A 19,013-nucleotide genomic window follows, 5' to 3' on the forward strand; every position below is an offset into this window, starting at 1 on the left:
ATACACAATATTATGTTACTAATATGAGGTCAATGGAGTGGAAATAGAGAAAAACAGACATTATGAAAGATCTGGGAATCACATTTGGTAGGAAGTTAAAATTTTGTCAACATAGAATTATATCATGGAAAGAGCAAGACAGGACAATAGGTTTCATTTATTTATTTATTATTTCAGAACGATAGAATATGTATTTATACAAATAACTTGTAAGAACTAAGGTTCTGTAATTTGAAACAATATGTCTAAAACTTTGACTAACAGATTGACAGTATTCTTGTTACGGACGCGATGGTAGCGCCATAAGAGATTTTTAGGACTTCTGCCTTTTAGGACTTCTACAGTTTAGGACTTGTGCCGCGAAATGATTTTTAGGACTTCTGCCGTTTAGGACTTCTGCCTTTTAAGACTTCTGACTTTTAGGACCTCTGCCATTTAGGACTTGTGCCGCGAAATAATTTTAGGACTTGTGCATTTTAGGTCTAATGCCGTTTAGGTCTTGTGCATTTTAGGACTTCTGCCGCGTCCGCCGTACAGTGACAGTGACGCTGTAGAACATTGTGCTTTTCTGGTTCAGTGTAGTGCGTGTGATTTATATATTAATTTAACTGCGGTTGTTCTTAACATAAATTATACAGAAATTTCGTGGGGTGAGTTCGGTGAAGTGTTCCAATACAAAACCAACATGAATTCCGTAACCCCTCCCCCAAAAAAGATAATCGTACCCTATAAGAGGGAATGGGGAAACGTAATCCAAAATTTTAAGTATTTGCAGACTTTTAATGCTATATTTATTAATTCTGTATTCTTCAAAGCGCATAGTGCAGTGGTTTTGTCAAGATAGTCATTAAAAAAAAAAAAATACTCGAGTCTTCCATTGTACATGAACAATATGTAAATTCCTTTGTAAAATTATATAGCGACTTTATAGTATTAAACTAGCAACATTTCACACTGGCGAGTTGGAAACAATAACTAAAGTGTACTTTAAAAACTAGGGTTTAGTTATAAAAGAACTATCACCCTTTCAAAAATCGATACTATTATATTCCTGCGGTCTGTAATGCGTGCGACGCGACGGAGCACGATGAGAATACTTGTAAAAGACCATATTTTTTACTCAGAAATGTAGCTTACATTTAAATGTTATTAATTTGTAAATAAGTGAACGAAAGTACAGGTCCATTTTCTAATGACAATCATTAGGGACATTTAAATAGATCGAAAGAGCAAGTAAACTTGTATATAAATCTTTACATTTTCTTCTATTTTGTCGTAGTTAACTAGTACTGACATCTGTTGAGCATCGTTCAAACATTGTTTTGTGCCGTTTTATTTCTAAATATTTCTTTTTTGAGACCTTTGTGAATGCCCTCCCCTACTATATGCTATTTTTTTTTTAAACAATCGTATGTATGCCTACCAACAATTCTATAGCAGAACATTACTATTCTACGTAAAATGTCATTAAAATTGAGATGTTTAAATATTCAGAGGTAATTTAAAAATCCACATAAGCTTGTGTGTAAAAGAAAACGTACATGAGAAAGGGTTTGTGGCATGGCCAGTAGCGCAAGCGGAATTTTATTTCGGGAGGGGCCAAGACTACCTAGTACAGTACTTTGCAAACAACGTGCTACACCATCTGATATGGACAAAACTAGGGTTGCCAGACGTCCCGGTTTTTCCGAGACACTCGTCGTTTTCAGCGAAAGAATTAACTGTCCCGAAAAGGCTTTCGGGACGCCTGTTTGTCCCGGTTTTCGTTCTTCAGGTTGAAAAAGATTCAACTTGCATGAAATAGTGTGTCTCACCCAGTGGCGAAGATTTGACTTTATAAGTGGGGGCAAAACATAATCTGAATAATTGTGTATTAATGTTAATTTCCCTGGTTGCTTCTAACACTTTGTTTGACGAAAGGTTGTATATCTAATAGCATACTATCTTTTTCAGTTAAAATGCCGTATATCGTATTTCAAATTTTATTAAATAAATTGACAAGAGCAACGCAAGTAGGTACTAGTCCGTTGTATTCTTAAACGAAGATGCAAGATTTGATTCCTTGCTCATGAACATCTTAAAATTTTGTTTGGAAAATTGTGTGATCAGATTATTTAATAACAAATTTGCAAAACATATAAATAGAAAGGAAAATATTAAACACAGTAATGAATAATGAGACTTGTTTTACAAAAGTTATATTGAAAGTGGAGGTATGAACCATGATTCTAGGATAAATAGGGAAGATGCTGTAGCCGCTTGACTGAAAGACTATAATTTACCTTAAAAAAAGAAAGCCGGAATTTAAAAGGGTTAATGAACAAGTTATATTTTTAACCCATTAAGGATTGTGGTGTTATTCTGCTATCGCTGGCTAATTTACCGCTATGGTGATTTGTTGCGTTCCTGCAACAAGTCGCTGAGTATGTGCCTATTGCTGCCATGTGTCCTAAATACCTCACAGACATATTTTCGTAATTTTCTCTCCACTTAATTGCAAAAAAAAAAAAAAAAGTTAATTCCATGCATGTTATTATATGTATGTTATTACTCTTAGACAATAAATACCACAAGCATATGCTACGACATTTAAAGAAATCCCAAAACAAGTTCGTTCTCGTACACCCCTAACACACCACTTCGCTCGTTTATTACACTGCAAAGCAATGGAAAAGGTAGAAGTTATTACTTATTACTTACTCTCTTTTCAATTAATATTCGTTACTGAGCTTCTTCGTGGCTAAGCGGTTAGCGTACGCGCCTTTGGCGTGGGAGGCCTGGGTTCGATTCCCGGCGGAAGCTCATCGGATTCCACGTTAATCAGTAGGTCTACGTCTCCTATAGCTTTGCTGCTGAACGGATGTTAAACTCAAGAAAAATCAAAATATTCCTTACGATTAGAAAGAAGAAAAGACATTTTACGAACTGTCAATATTTGTGCAATTAAAAAATGACTTGTGAGTTTTTTTTTCTTTCGAAATGCTGTCTCAATTAGTTTCAAAGCGGCTGATTAACTCATATTGGAGTTATATCGAGCTCTTGTAAGAAAAAATGAAAGTGTATTCGAAATGTTGGGCACCAACAGGTAAATTTTTGGAGCATTTTTTGTGGCAATTAAAACGCAATTCTTGTAACTTTCTTAACTCACGGGGAGACAACCAACACGTACTCACGCAACAACAAATATTATAGAGACTATGGCACCATTTTTTATAAATACATACAAAAACTTTACATTTTCAAACCAAACTATATACATTAATAGGCCATTTCAGAAAAGTGGGGGACAACTGCCTCCTTTTCCCACCCCACCCCCCAAACGCCGCCCATGGACTCACTGAAAATGGAAGGTTTTCGGAAGATTTGTGTAGTCAATTAATTTTACTAAACAAACAACAGGGAATTTGAAATCACATCCATTCTTTCCTCCTATGGGTTGTTTACCTTCTAGAAAAAAAAAATAATAAAACAATATTCAAGAGAGGACAAGTGTTATGCAAATAATTTCTTGAATATCCTTTTCAATAGGAAAGAACGTTTTTTTTTTTTTTTTTTTTGATAGGAAAGAACGTGATAAGCTTACTATTAGTTATTTTCTACTTCGGTCGCCTTCACATAACTGCTTCATTGTTGGAACTTCAATCAACAATGACGATAATGCTCTCAGTCCAGTAGGGTAGCTAGAATTTTTTCAGGGGGGGAGCAATGAAAGACCCAAGAAAATTTTGAGGGGGAGAGCTCCAATGAATGAAAAATTTATTTTACATAAACACACGCACACACACACACACACACACACACACACACACACATATATATATATATATATATATATATATATATATATATATATATATATATATATATATATATATATATATATATATATATATATATATATATATATATATATATATATATATATATATATATATATATATATAATGTGTGTATGCGTGTGTTCAAGGTGGTGAATGTTTTCATCTATTTTGTTCATGATTTTACTCTTTTACGGTGAAAATGTAAGAATTTACTACTTCAAACAACTAGGATACATTAACACAATTGATTTCTAATATAAATAGTTATTTAATCGCTGCCTTTAAAATATGTGTGGCTAGTTGATTTAAGTGAAAGCAGAGAAATACACTTTTACAGGTCAGAGGTCAAGAGAGAACTTATATGTTCATGCCTCTATTTAAAAGAGGATCTTTCTATTCTTGTGGGCAGCAGCAAAGTTATCAACAACTTCTTCAAGATCTAACGATTTAGCAATTTTCTTCAATATAAAGCAATCCTAAATTTTTCAACCTATCATCAGTCATTGAATTGTCTATATGTCTTTAATGTTTTCAAATATGAGAATGGCCTTTCACATGTAGCATTAGGAACTGATATAGTGACAGAGGTGATATCTAGCTTGCAGATTTGTAGGAATGCTTTTTTATAGACGCAAAGATCAACGAGAAATCAATTTCGGTTTTTTCTCGTCTTCGTCTTGTGTTTGGGAGGATTTTGAGTTCACATTTGAATATTTCCAGATCACTTCCGTAATGCTGGGCCATATGTTCCATAATGTTGTAATTCAGAAAGTTTTAACTTTTTGGATGTAGAGAGTGGTGATTGATCTAATGATTTTGCTACTTGATCCAAAGCGTTTTTCCGTCTCAGTGATTGCCTTATCAATAATAGACAGAAAAATGTCTCTTAGTATATTATCTTTAGAAAATTCGTTTTCTGCCTCCAATGAAGGAAGAGATTCATCCAAAATGAATTTGTGATATTTCGATGGCGAATGTCTAGTTCGTTTCCATGAGGAACCCCTATATTCTATCTGTTTCCGGCTCTGGAATTTAAAGACCATTTTCTTTGCATATTCACAAATATTCTTGATAAATTTGTTCGAATGTTGTTCGTTGAGAGTCATATTCTCCAGATCTCAACTTCGACAGCGTTTGAACCAGTGAATCTACAAGAATCACACCTTCCGACATGTCTGCATCTACTTGAGATAAGTCGAAGCTCAAAGTTACAGCATAGAAGCAGTCATCTGAAATTTTACCAGCACGAAAACATTCCCTGTCGTACAGATCACACTTATTTGCCGGATGGAATGATCGAGGTAAATAAATATCACAAGTTCCAGACTTGGTTTGATACAGCATGATAATATAAATAGTTGTTTGGTAGATAAACTGTATTAATAATAATAATAATAATAATAATAATAATAATAATAATAATAATAATAATAATAATAATAATAATAATAATAATAATAATAATAATAATAATAAAGTAAAAAGTGATAGACAAGGACAAAAGTGCTTACGAGACAAACGTCGCACAGAAACAGGAACTGAACTCTAAGAGGACACTGATTTGCCGTTCCAACCCATTTTTAATTATAAGCCTTGCTCTTGAAGCTTAAGTTTCACTTTAAAGTAAACTGCCAATAATTATCATGTATTCTTAATATTTCAGAAAAACGTCCCGATTTCACGCTGTAAAAACATGGTAGCCTTATCAGTGACGAAACTAACCATTTGGTGCCCAGGACATATTTTGAGATTAATATCCCTTTCATCTACATCTACACCAATAAACACACATTAGTTTGCTGGCGCCCGAGGCAACTGCCCCGGTTGCAGCATCGTGTTTTGATCTGTCCGTAGTTCAATTATTTTTGGTTACTTTTAGCCTTGATCTCTAAAACTGAGTAATGTATGTGCCTTTACTTTATTAAAATGATGAAGTGAGCACTCTTTGAAGCAAAAAGGGGAATATTTTTCTTTCCCTAATATCAAACAGTGTTATAACAGACATTTCAATCGGGACTCCTTATCGCAAAAGAAGTATACGTGGCCTTTTTCTTTCGTTTGTTTCTTTACCTTCACTAGTTTTTTAGAATTTGACGTGAATTCAAATACACAAACACCGAATAGTCAAAGGTCAGCAGTAGAACATCAGTTTAAGATGGTGTGATTGATCCCTCGTGGATAAATATTTCAACTGAGGAGATTACCAAGAATCTTCCTCGGTGTCACAAGGGAAATTTTTATGGCCCTATTGACTCATATCCCTTATTTATATCCTCTGAGTCTCGGGTGTTTCAAAGCCTCTAAATAAATTCAAATGTAGTTGAAATAACTTAACATACTATCCTGTAATTGATACTAAATTAATATTGTAGGTTTTGAGATTAGATTTGAAGGAGGGACATTAATTAGTATATCCTGTTGAAAATTCACGTCACCACTGATTTACTGTTCTGCATAATTCCTACAATGTAATTTTCTCAGAAAAGCTTAGGGCTTAATTTTCTCAGAAATGCATATTTTGACGAAGAACAAATATAAATCTGTGATAAAAATGGGTATTCACTGACTGAACTTACTGAATGAAATATCTGTGGACCAGTCACACAAACTCCGGATATCACTCTGATTACTAAACAACAGGTAACAGGATGATACAACCTGGTCATGAGAATGACTACCACTTTTACTGCCGCGACCAAGTATTGTATCATCTTGATATCTTGCCTGATGGTTAGTAATCAGGAGATTATAGCACTGGCTCTGTGATAAAATTTCGGAATTTCTCTAGTAGTAGCAGTTTTGAGGTTATGCTACAGTTAAAATCGTTTAAAAGAAAACACTTCTGAACGATTTATTTATTAAGAATCAATGACTTCTGTTAGCCTCATTTCCCCAGGCTTTAGTTAGTAGTATAGGTTCACCAATCGCTGACTTCATTTTCCTTGGAGATCGCTAGTATCGCTTACTGAGTTTCTGCTGAGTTGCCAACGGCCAAGAGCGTTAGGAAACTAGACGTACTGGAGACAAGACCAGAAGATAGTCGAGAAGGAGAACCAGTATCAGTAGCATATAATAATAATAATAATAATAATAATAATAATAATAATAATAATAATAATAATAATAATAATAATAATAATAATAATAATAATACCAAATTATTTAATGGATGCTATGCATTTGTTCTATGCCGCTACAATCGATGGAAATTAATTACTAAATGTGCGAAGACTTCTTTCATCCAACACGAGTGTAATGTTTTACTGCAGTGCATGCTATTTGCAGGTAAGCATCTCTTAGTTTAGTATGACTTTCAAGATCGAAACGAATGAGAAAGCCGACTGATTTTGCCGTTTTTCTGGTTCTTTGTCGATAACAAAGAAGATAGCCAGATAAGGGATAGAGGTTAAACGAATCGTTCAGATGGTGAGGTCAATGCATGCACCTTACAGATTTCAATGAATTAGATCTTGCTGTACTACAAACAAAAACGAGCCTGGAGATTTTTTTCTCGAAACGCAGACTGTTGCAACATATGGTATTCTGTAGTTGGTAACTCTGTTGTCGAGAGATGTTTCGGTAGTAGTTTTACTTGTGGCTACTATCAACTCACCGTTTGTTGACCTATAGCAGTATCACCCTGTGTGGGGTGGCCACTAGGGGTGCCAAGACTTTGAGCAAGGGGACCTGACCCCCCAGGCTCTCCCTTGGCTCCGCCACTGTCTCAGTCGCTACATGTTAACCGCATTTATGTAAACTCTCTATTTTGTCCTGTCTGCCGTCTTCTTAGGCACAATTTCTTCTGGGAACAGAGTTGTCTTTAACATATTTTCCCATATACAGATAAATATTTCTAAAGATACTATGCACTAATTCAATAATTTTGGTTTTATATTTTGTCCTTTACCTCAGGGCCGACCTTAGGTGGAGCTGGGCAATAGGTTTACAACTAACTTGCACCAAGGTCTATAGAACCAATATTACATATATATATATATATATATACAAGGGCGGATCCAAGGGGGGCTAAGGGGCTATAGCCCCCCCCCCCTTGACGCTCAGATTTACACTGGATAAAATGGACTTCAATCTTGCTTTACACTGGATAAAACGGCAAAATATGGCTTAGCCCCTCCCTTGATCATATCCTGGATCCACCACTGTCTCAGTCGCTACATGTTAACCGCATTTATGTAAACTCTCTATTTTGTCCTGTCTGCCGTCTTCTTAGGCACAATTTCTTCTGGGAACAGAGTTGTCTTTAGCATATTTTCCCATATACAGATAAATATTTCTAAAGATACTATGCACTAATTCAATAATTTTGGTTTTATATTTTGTCCTTTACCTCAGGGCCGACCTTAGGTGGAGCGGGGCAATAGGTTTAAACTAACTTGCACCAAGGTCTATAGAACCAATATTACATATATATATATACAAGGGCGGATCCAAGGGGGGCTAAGGGGCTATAGCCCCCACCCCCTTGACGCTCAGGTTTACACTGGATAAAATGGACTTCAATCTTGCTTTACACTGGATAAAACGGCAAAATATGGCTTAGCCCCTCCCTTGATCATATCCTGGATCCACCACTGTATATATATATATATATATATATATATATATATATATATATATATATATATATATATATATATATATATATATATATTGCGCTCTTACTGCTGTCTAGTTGGTTAGCGTGTGCGCCAGTGGTGTACATTGTCTCGAATAACTATAAATACCATAGTTTCTTTGACAATTTGGACTTACACGAATTGACTTTCGAAAGTTATTTTGAAATTTAAGGTTTAAATAATAGGCTGTACTAGCATTGCGTGGATGTATGACTGAATAAAACACAATGCCTGCATATAATTTCTTATGAAAAGTCGCCCGTTACTAAAGGCATACTTGAATGAATAAATGAGAAAATGAATTCATCTTCATTGTTTCAGTCACACTCAATGATACACGATAATCTTTTACCTGATGTTTTATTGACACTTCCTACTGCTTTTTATGCTATTCTTTATTTAAAAATCAGTGACTTCATATTTGTGATACATTATTTATATATTGATCACAAACTTACCTCAATTATATTTCAATGATGTAATAATCGTAAATCCCAATCAACTGTGTTCATAGCATGATAACACACACGAGTCATACCCTCATTTATTCTATGAAACCAACAAACGGAAATCTGACGACGCGACGGGCGCACTTCAGTATTCTCCCGCACATAGGTTACACTAGCGTCCTTTTTCGATTATTTCTTTGGTTAGTAAGGTTAGTGAAGAAGCGAGAAATGAAGGGCGAAATCTAGTCTCCCTTAATTTAAAACTTTAGAGAACATAAGTAATAGCAGCAGCGGATTAAATTTATTTATATCTTTATTTATATATTTATTTATAAATTTATTTATATATTTATTTATAAATTTATTTATATATTTATTCACTTATTTATTTGTACAGCGGGGGACACTTCTAAATGGTACAGCCATATGCAGATTTACGGCTAAGGTGTACCATTTAGAAGTGTCCCCCGCCGTACATATAGTTTCAGTAATAAACTTTGTAGCACTGATAACACATATCTACAAATTTCAACTTTCAAAAACATGCAGACATAAAACAATGCAATCCTTACTAAATCAAAGGTCCTGAAAACGAAAATGCAGTCAGTTTTTCGTGTCATCCTCAGATTTTCGGCTATGGTAATGATGATGATTAACTACTGACACGAGTAAATGTAATTTAATGTATAAAATAAAAGGTATTTGTGAAGGTAAATTCTAAGTTTTAATTAAAGAAATACATGTATGTGATACTAAACATTGCAAACATATCATTTACAAACTTATGTGTATATTGTTATTACGTATTCATATACTGAGTGTTCCGGGAATAGCCGACAAACTTCGTACAAGTGTTCAGAACCTCAGTACAAGAAAAAAAAATGTACAACTTTAATCCAAAACGCTTAGTTATGGAGATAGGGATAATAAAAAGATAAGAGGAACGGCCAATTCCAGGAATTACTTTTAATTAGCTCTGTCTCCTAATTAAGCGTTTCCGACCAAAGTCGCAGAAAAACATTTTTCTTGTATTAAGATCCTGAACATATATAATAAGTTCTGCAAAATGTTCTGGTGAAAACGCTCTGTTCATTACTTATATCAGTTAATTTTTCAGAGAAATTACTCAAATGAAAATGCAAACAGTGAATGAATTTTAAAATACATATTTCATCCTTGTGCCTCGCAATTTTTCAAGAAGGTTCCGTACCAGTATTTCCTAGTTTTTTTCTCTCTCAAGTAAACTTATAGATGTCGAAATCTAGTTTCTAGACCAAACTTGGCAGAGAAGTATGGAATATCAAGAAATGAGCGTAAGCAAAATTTCAAGTGCTTCCGTCCATAAAGACAGTTGCAGTGGCCAAAATCCAGACTGATCAGTAGGGAACGGAACTTCATGTGCTAAAAAACTCAGAAATATTTATTTATTTATGTGCTATAAATTTTGAAAATATGTGATAAAATTAGAAAAATATGTGACAAAAATAAAAATATTTGGCAACAGAAACTTAAATATTACGTGTATTGTGAACATCTTAAATTCAGATTTGAAATGTTTACCTTCTAGCGAGCTATTCTTTAGACTACCATAATTTTCTCTAAGTTCTCCATTGTAAATTTGTGATGATTATCCCTAAAAAGCACCTTATATTGCGAGAAAGATCGCTCTACGTCACAAGAAACAATTCTCGCATATTTGAAACACGAAATTTCACTAACTCCGTAATTGGCTACATCTTCCTTCACCATTTCCCCTTCCAAAACAGGTGCAATTTTACACAATGTTTGAAAACCTAGGTTTCTTTCAAAAATGTCTGTAAATTTAGACATTGCACTTGTCCGTTAGCAACAGTAAGTTCTGTCAGTTTCGTTTCTATTATGTGGATTTCACCCACTGAAGCTGACAGTACGTTCGATGAAGATTCGAGTTTTTCTATACAACGAGAAAGAAAGGACAGGTTTGTTGAAATGAATGCTAACTCGAGTTTTACGGATGGATCTTTTAACAGTTCTTGTATAATTTCTATGGACGATGCTTCGTCTTTGTCGAGATCATTTACGACAAATACGAATTGTTCAAAGTTTTGGGCATAATACTCAACGGCATTCAACCAAATGCCCCATAGTGTAACTACAGGAACGGTTGGAAGAGGAATCCCAGAATATTTTTGATTAAAAATGTCTATTCGTTTAGGTGACTTGGTAAAAATTTTCTTTCCATTTGAAACTAGTCTATCGACCTAGGGACTCTTATCGTTTCACATATTCTATGCAACGCATGAGCCACAAGGCAACATGCACCCTTTTGGGGTAGCTGATGGCAAGGCCTATTGCAGCTTTTTTCATGTAAGCTGCAGCATCTGTAACAAGAAGAACATTGTCAAATTTTATGACTTCTGGCCACAAGTTGCATTGCTTCGTTGAAAAGCCTTGCTATTGTTACATGTGTAGCAGCAGATAGCTCTTTACACATTAGCAAATAATTTTTCGCCAACACAGTTTCGTCACCATTACTTAGCACTCCTACAATCACGTTTCCCACTTTTTTACCACTGGAGTCTGTAGTTTCGTCCATATATACCCAAATATTTTGATGCCCACATTCCGAGCGAATATGTTGTAAAGTTTGCTCCTAACACCTGTGCAGATAAGTTTTTCGCAATGTTGATTCGTCAGGCGGTTCGAAGTTCGTATATTTCACGAGAAACTGTCGTATTTCAGGGTTCTTTAATTTGAACAGTGGAATATCTGCGGATACAAAAGCTCTGCACAAATTCATTGAAAAAGCGGACAATTTTGACGGTTTACCAGAATTAGACACAATTGGTTGACAGATAAATGCCTGTCTCTTGCTCAAACGTGAAGCAGCAAAAATATGCGTTTTGCTCTCCAAATGCTGCTTAATTTGTGAACGTTGGTCAGCCGCGACAGATTTACCACACGGTTGGCAAAATAGCACTTTGTCATCAATAGAAAATACATCTTTATATTCACCACAGAGCTTCTGCAAACGATATGAAATACTTGCTTTTATTTTAGGCATTTTACAGTAAGGAAATACATATACTGTGCTGAAGCACTACTTAGAATAGAATAAACGAAAAGACACGAAGTGGATTCAAAGTCCTGCAGTGTTGTAACTGGCTTGTGGCTGGGTAGAATTCCCTCAACAGGACCTTACGTGTAGATTAAAGTAAGACACCAGAAATCTGCCAGTCAACGTGTTCAAAGACAAAACAAACCTGACACATATGAAAGAGGTGTGGGAAAATAAGCATTTTTTCTTCCGAAGATTTCGATGTAGCAGTCCTCAATGAGTGATTTTATGTTTTTAAAACGAAAACTCTTAAAATATGTATTTACATACGGAAAATTGGAAAATATGTGTTTTTATGTAAAATAAAATTTGCTGAGGTGGCATAAAAGGATATGATCAGCATTTTGGCAAAAGAATGGGCCTCTATCTCACTGCAGAAAAAACATTTATTTAAATAAAGTTCCGTTCCCTACTGATCAGAATATGCCACAACAATGTGTTTCAAGTTTGAAAATTTTATTTTATTTGTAAAACGGGGAAAGGGATGAAAAATAGAAACACATTAACTGTCACCGGGAGGAAGTAGGTATTTATTTGAAAGTTTGCTTATCATGGCCGCCATCTTGAAGTCGGCCATCTTGTATCTCGCTCGACCTTTTTCTAAATAGGAGGAGGGTCATGTAATATATCGAATTGGGATAGAATTTTAAGAGAAATACAACGGTGAAATCTAAGTTTCCATAAGTTTATATTTGTAAGACATAATGAAATACACAGTAATATGCATTCCTTGGTTCAAAAATTTCTGGCTATATTTTTGAAAAGAATTCAAGTCAGAAAACCCTAATGTACGCTAGTGAGTACATCATAGGTAGCTACTTATAAACGGTATAATCAACTTGAAATCGTTATCGACTACAGACAAAATAAAATGGTGATGAGACGATTACAAACCTTAAGGAACTGAAGGAAGATGGATGACATATTTTCCATTGGATTATTCGAGTTAGAAGACAAACCTTCATTAGCAGCCACCTATTCAGTATGCACTAGTATACAATCGCTTTTCCTCATTTCATTTTTAAAAAATCCACGGGATTTTCGCAGGAGAAGGGAAAGTTTATCTCCTGGTTTTGTATTTTAATATAGCTATAATAAGAGAAAGGATATGCAAAGAAGTCGCACTGAGGCTAATTTATTTGATACCATCTCGGTATTCACGGTAGTATCACATGACATAATCACTAAGAACGCCAGGAATTTTTACTTAGTGGGGTGTTGAAAATAAGAGAGAATGTGCACCCAGAAAAATGATATAGCCTTCATTTTTATACAAACACTAATAAAACAATATTTTTACGCCCAAGGGTGTGTGTGAGAAACTTTGGGGGAGTGTTAGGAGTGTACAGAATACCCCATGGACATAATATCTACTTTTACAACAAAAGTTGTAAAACAAAAATAAAAATAAAGAAACTACTGCAGCATTAAATTCAGGAAATATTTGATAATGCCTGGAACTTAATATAAACTATTCATTTACTTGTTAAGGAGAGGCCATGCCCTCCGTTGTGGAGTCCATGGGTATAAATGTATTGCAATATGTTGTGGTGTGTACTTGACAACAGATAATAACAGAACCATCCTAACGGTACCATAGCCACTTGGTAGGGCGGCCCGCGAGGAGAATGGCATGTATTAATTACATATACAGGAGCAAAATTTAGTCATAGGGATTACAACACACTTGTTTGCTCTGGGGCCTTATATGCTGTAAAAATGGCACTGGAGAGAAAATTAGACTAGAGGGTAGGGTAGACGGCACTAGCGTGGAGCCCGATTGGGAGCAATCGGTCCAATCGGCTTCAGGCCGGCCCTGGGTGACCACTTTTGTTGTGAACTTCTGCATAAGAATTCGCTGCAATGTTTCATCTGGCTGTCCACTATAACCGCCACCAAGCTATAGAAGTATTTTTGTGGATGCTCTGTATATTTCGTAAAGACAGTAATTATTTTTCGATTTATACTTTATTCTGCGACGCAAACACTGGCGTCTCAGGCATGTAAAATTTGGGGGGGACATCGAAGAAAGTTTATTTGTTATTCTGTCGTTAGTAAATAAATTAAATTAGAATGAAATATTGAATATTTTGTACTTCAAAATATTAGGGGGGACGCGACCCTCTCGTCCCCCCCCGCCAGAAACGCCTATGGACGCAAATAAGTTGTTTCTTCGATGGGAACTGTTTCCCTTCCCACGCAAAAGGACAAAGAAGTCTTTATCGTTTATTCATATCTCTCTCTCTCTCTCTCTCTCTCTCTCTCTCTCTCTCTATATATATATATATATATATATATATATATATATATATATATATATATATATATATATATATATATATATATATATATATATATATATAGTTGCGGATCCAAGGGGAGGCTTGACGCTCAAGTATACACTGGATAAAACGGCAAAATATGGTTTAGCCCCTCCCTTGATCATATCCTGGATCCTCCCCTGTATATATATATATATATATATATATATATATAGAGAGAGAGAGAGAGAGAGAGAGATGAATAAACGATAAAGACTTCTTTTTCCTGTTGCGTGGGAAGAAAAACAACGACTCGTTGAGCTACCTGAGATGATTCCTCCCGGATGATATGTTCATTTTACTTACTAATGTCATTTTTTTTTACATATTACATTTATATATTTTTTCATTAGTATTATTCCGTTTACGGTCCTAATAATTTTTGCTTTGAGAAAACTGTTTACGTATGTTTTTATGTTGTGATATTTTTAATATACGCAGTAGGTCTACATTGCATTTTAAACTATGTACTTTCGAACTAATCAAAATGGAGGATATTATAGAGTTCTGAGTACTTACATTACAAAATTCTGATTTTTCTACAAATTTTTATCCATGGTTTCTGGTTTTGGAAAAGATACACGAAAAGTGATGAAAATCGAATTCAGATAATCTTCACGATGTTATAGTAGTGTGTTCGGAAACTGTTAGGAGAGGATGCGACTTGATATGTAACAGAGTATTATGTATATATCATTCGATACATAAATCTAGCTATAAACTATCTGTTGGAGCAGAACCATCAATATTATTCGCAACGAACAACGTACTTTTTAAAGTTCGTTTTTGTCTATTTTCTCGGAAGCTACGCATCAGAATTTATAAGTAAGCATGTCATTTTGTTGAGTTTGATGTGAACTATAGACGAATATCTGTTTTATCTTTAAAGAATATTTTCGTTAAATAGAAAATAAAGTTTAAATGTTTATCAGAATTTGGGACTATATCCCATTAGCCATACTGCGTATGATCTTTTGCAAAATAATTGCTTTATGCATGATCTTTTATATTGATGCATATCATCTTGTACTCACAAGGGAAGGTCACGAATTGGCTTCGCTGAGATTTGAACGAGACAATTGTGTTTGCATTTGATATGTTATAACTAGACGAATATCAAAGTTATACGTGCCACTGGTCGGGATATCGTGAGTTAGAATATATTTTATAATATAAAAGCTATTAGCTGCCAGAATAGTTTGAACCGGGCCATTTGTTCGGAAACGGTTGGGTATATGGAAAACTCGACGAACACGTAACCCATCATTTTCAAGGGCACACCTTTTTGGGTAAAAAGGTTTGCCCCAAAGTCTCTAGCAACGTTCCAGACGGGGTCCAACTCAAATGTTTTAAATAGCAAGGGGGGTTTAAGTAGCACATCGTTTGAAAGCTGTTGTTAAATAGAAGAAGATGGAACAAGTCTCGATTCTCTATGACAACCCTGTGCAAAATGAAGGTGGGTCAAAATGTAAACAACTTAATTGAAAAATCAGCCTTGAATCCAAGATGGCCGCTTAAAACCTAGTCGAAAGTATAGGCATACCAAACTGCTGAAGCTAGGATAACAAAATTTGATATGAATGCTGATCAGTAAGCGTATGTGACAAAAAGATACGAAATGTTCAAAAACGCGACATCTTCAGTTCAAAATGCCGCACTATGTATCACACGCATCTCCAGCTCAAACCAGTGTATCTGGAGAAGCGAAATATGGTATTTACGTTATTGTCAATAGTAGATATCCACAAAAAGTTAAAGACGTATCATGTGTAATCCAATATGGCTGCCATTGTAAAAATGAGTTTGTATATAAATGCTGACAATTATATTGTATTGACAATCACAACTGACAATTATGTTGTATCTTCATTCTTTCGACCAATTGAAATAAAGAGATCTACGAGTGACCCGACCGAAGTATAGAAGTGGTTGGCACCAGGTAGCAGCTCTAATCGCCGCAGCAGACGATTATTGCAAGCATCAAAGAACGAAGACAACTACCGTTTTTTAAAATTTATTTACTATTTCAATTTTATTTATTCCTTTGTTATTCTCACTTTCATTGCCTATCCTGTTTGTACATACATAAATTTGTTCGTTATTGTGAATTCAAGATATCGCGTTTTGAACATTTCGTATCTTTTCGTCATCTACGCTTGCTTGATTAACATTCATGCCAAATTTTGTTTTTTCTAGCTTCAGCAATTTGGAGTGTGTATAGTTTGGACATAGGTTTTGAGTTGCCATCTTGGATTCAAGGTGGCCATAGACTTTTAAATTAAGTTTGTGTTTTCATTTTGACCCTCTGTCATTTTGCACAGGTTATCGTAGAGAGTCGTGACTTGTTCCACCTTCTTTCATTTAAGAACAGCTTTCAAACGATGTGCTACTTAATCCCCGTTTACCATTTGAAACCTTTGAGTTGTACCCCACTTGGGACTCTACGGGGGGGGGGGGCACAAACAAGACGTCTTTACTTTAAATCGTTATAGTTTGAAAATAATGCTACATGAGCTTTCCTGTTTTCATATTTGTCTCACCATTTCTCATTTATAGAGGTGGCCATGGACTTTTCAATTAAGTTTTTGTTTACAGTTTGACCCGCCGCCGCCATTTTGCATAGGGTTGTCGTAGAGTCGAGACTTAGTCTATCATCTTTCATTTAACAACAGCTTTCAAACGATGTGCTACTTAAACCCCCCTTACTATTTAAAACATTTGAGTTTGGACACCATGTGTGACCCTAGAGCAACAATTTTTACCCCAAACAGTGTGCCCTTGAAAATGATGGGATACATATTCTTCGAGTTTTCCATATACCCAACCGTTTCCGAACAAATGACCCGGTTCAAATATTGTGCCAGCTAATAGCTTTTATATTATAAAATATGTTGTAACTCGCGATATCCCGACCGGTTGCACGTATTACTTTAGGATTCGTCTAGTTATAACTTATCAAATGCAAACACAATTCTCCGTTCCGACCTAAGCGGAGCCACTTCATGACCCTCCCTTGTCAGTAAGAATATCTATTGATGTCTGCCTGACCTGACATTTTGTTTTTCGTTCCACGCTAAGAATATTCTAGAGTTGTAGACTCATTTGTCCGAATTTATCATTTTCTTCGATGAAAATACCCATTATTTCTTTTCGAGAAATTCATATAAAAAATATTACAGAAATAGTATGTTCCTCACGATTAACTACTACAAGTGTATTAGAAATGTGCGATATTGAGATGTTACAATCGGAACATTTCGATTGTTTGAACCTCTCGAGACATTTCGATTATGATTTCCTTAACGAGAAGTTCTTAGCTAGATGTTCTTACCGAGAGGTTCTGGCCGAGATGTTTCTAACGAAATGTTTCGTTTAGATGTAGCATCTATTCTCGTACTGGACAATCGAAGTCTTAAGGGAGAGGTTCTAAACTAGATGTACGAAGGGCGGGCATTTCTGCTAGTCTATATATATAAATATATATATATATGTGTGTGTGTGTGTGTCTGTCCTTTAAGTCCCCTTCATTCGCGACCACTGAGTGGAAACACTGAGTTGCGCCACTGTTTCTGAAAAGACGAGCAACCGACAGCAGGTACCAGGGCTTCTTGTTATTTTCTGTTCCCCCCCCCCTCCCTTTTATTGCCCAAGCTATGAGTGGTGTTGCCAGGACACACAGAAATACATGGAACACGCATAAACACACATACAACCGTTCATGGTTCGAGATTTCAGTGTCCATTCGGCGACTATCCGGTTCATATAGTTCGTAGAAGCATTTCCACTGTCTCAAGTTATTCCACTTTGTGTTATGGCTGTTAATAGTAAGCAAGCACTTTTTCTTATTTTGCTGCTCAAAAAGAAGAAACGTAGAGGGAAAAAACGAATGTCCGTGCATCCTATGCTATCAACGAGATTGCAAACCGGCCTGTATCATACTTTGTATCGTGATCTCTGTGCAGACAAAATGAAGTTCTTTAACTACTTCCGTATGTCGAAAAATTTTAGATATTTAGAACTAAATCCTTTTAATTGAGTGAGTTCCCTGGGTTTTGAAGATGCTGACATGAAGGGGAATATTTTAGATTCCCCGGATGACAGTTGGCCTGGACTAGCTTAAATGAGATTCCTGAGGATTCACAGGACGGCTCTCTTTCTGCTAAGAGATTTGCCTTAGAGGAGGATTTGCATGAGAGCAATCGTGTCATTAGGAGTATATACATATGCATATTATTTCCATACTTTTTTTTTTTTTAGGTGTTGCAGCTCCAAAGTCAACATAAACTTTGTAATTAATTTCTCAATTTATATTCTTTTGTTAGACGCAGGTAATACTCTTCCACTTACCTATATTTTTGTTTATATATTTTTATTACTTACTCCGGTGCTTGTGGTCCCTAGTTCGATCCCAGCTCGCGCCGTGTGGACTTTGTGGTGGACAAACACCGTGCTCGTGGGTTTTCTCGGGGTTTCCCGTTTCCTCCCACTTTCTTCATTCCATCATTTCATTCATTTCTCATCATCACCGTCTCCTTTAGCCTAACCGGCATATCCGTGGGACGTAAAACTTAAAGATTTCATTTCATTTTTCATTTTTATTACTTAGAGTTCAAGTTCATTTCAACACCTAAGCTACTAGGCTAAATAGGACGTAGATCTACAAACCACAGTACCTGCCACCGGAAATC

The sequence above is a fragment of the Thermobia domestica genome, chromosome 8 (genome assembly GCF_964235325.1).
Source record: "Thermobia domestica chromosome 8, izTheDome1.hap1.1, whole genome shotgun sequence".
NCBI classification, from domain to species: Eukaryota; Metazoa; Arthropoda; class Insecta; order Zygentoma; family Lepismatidae; genus Thermobia; species Thermobia domestica.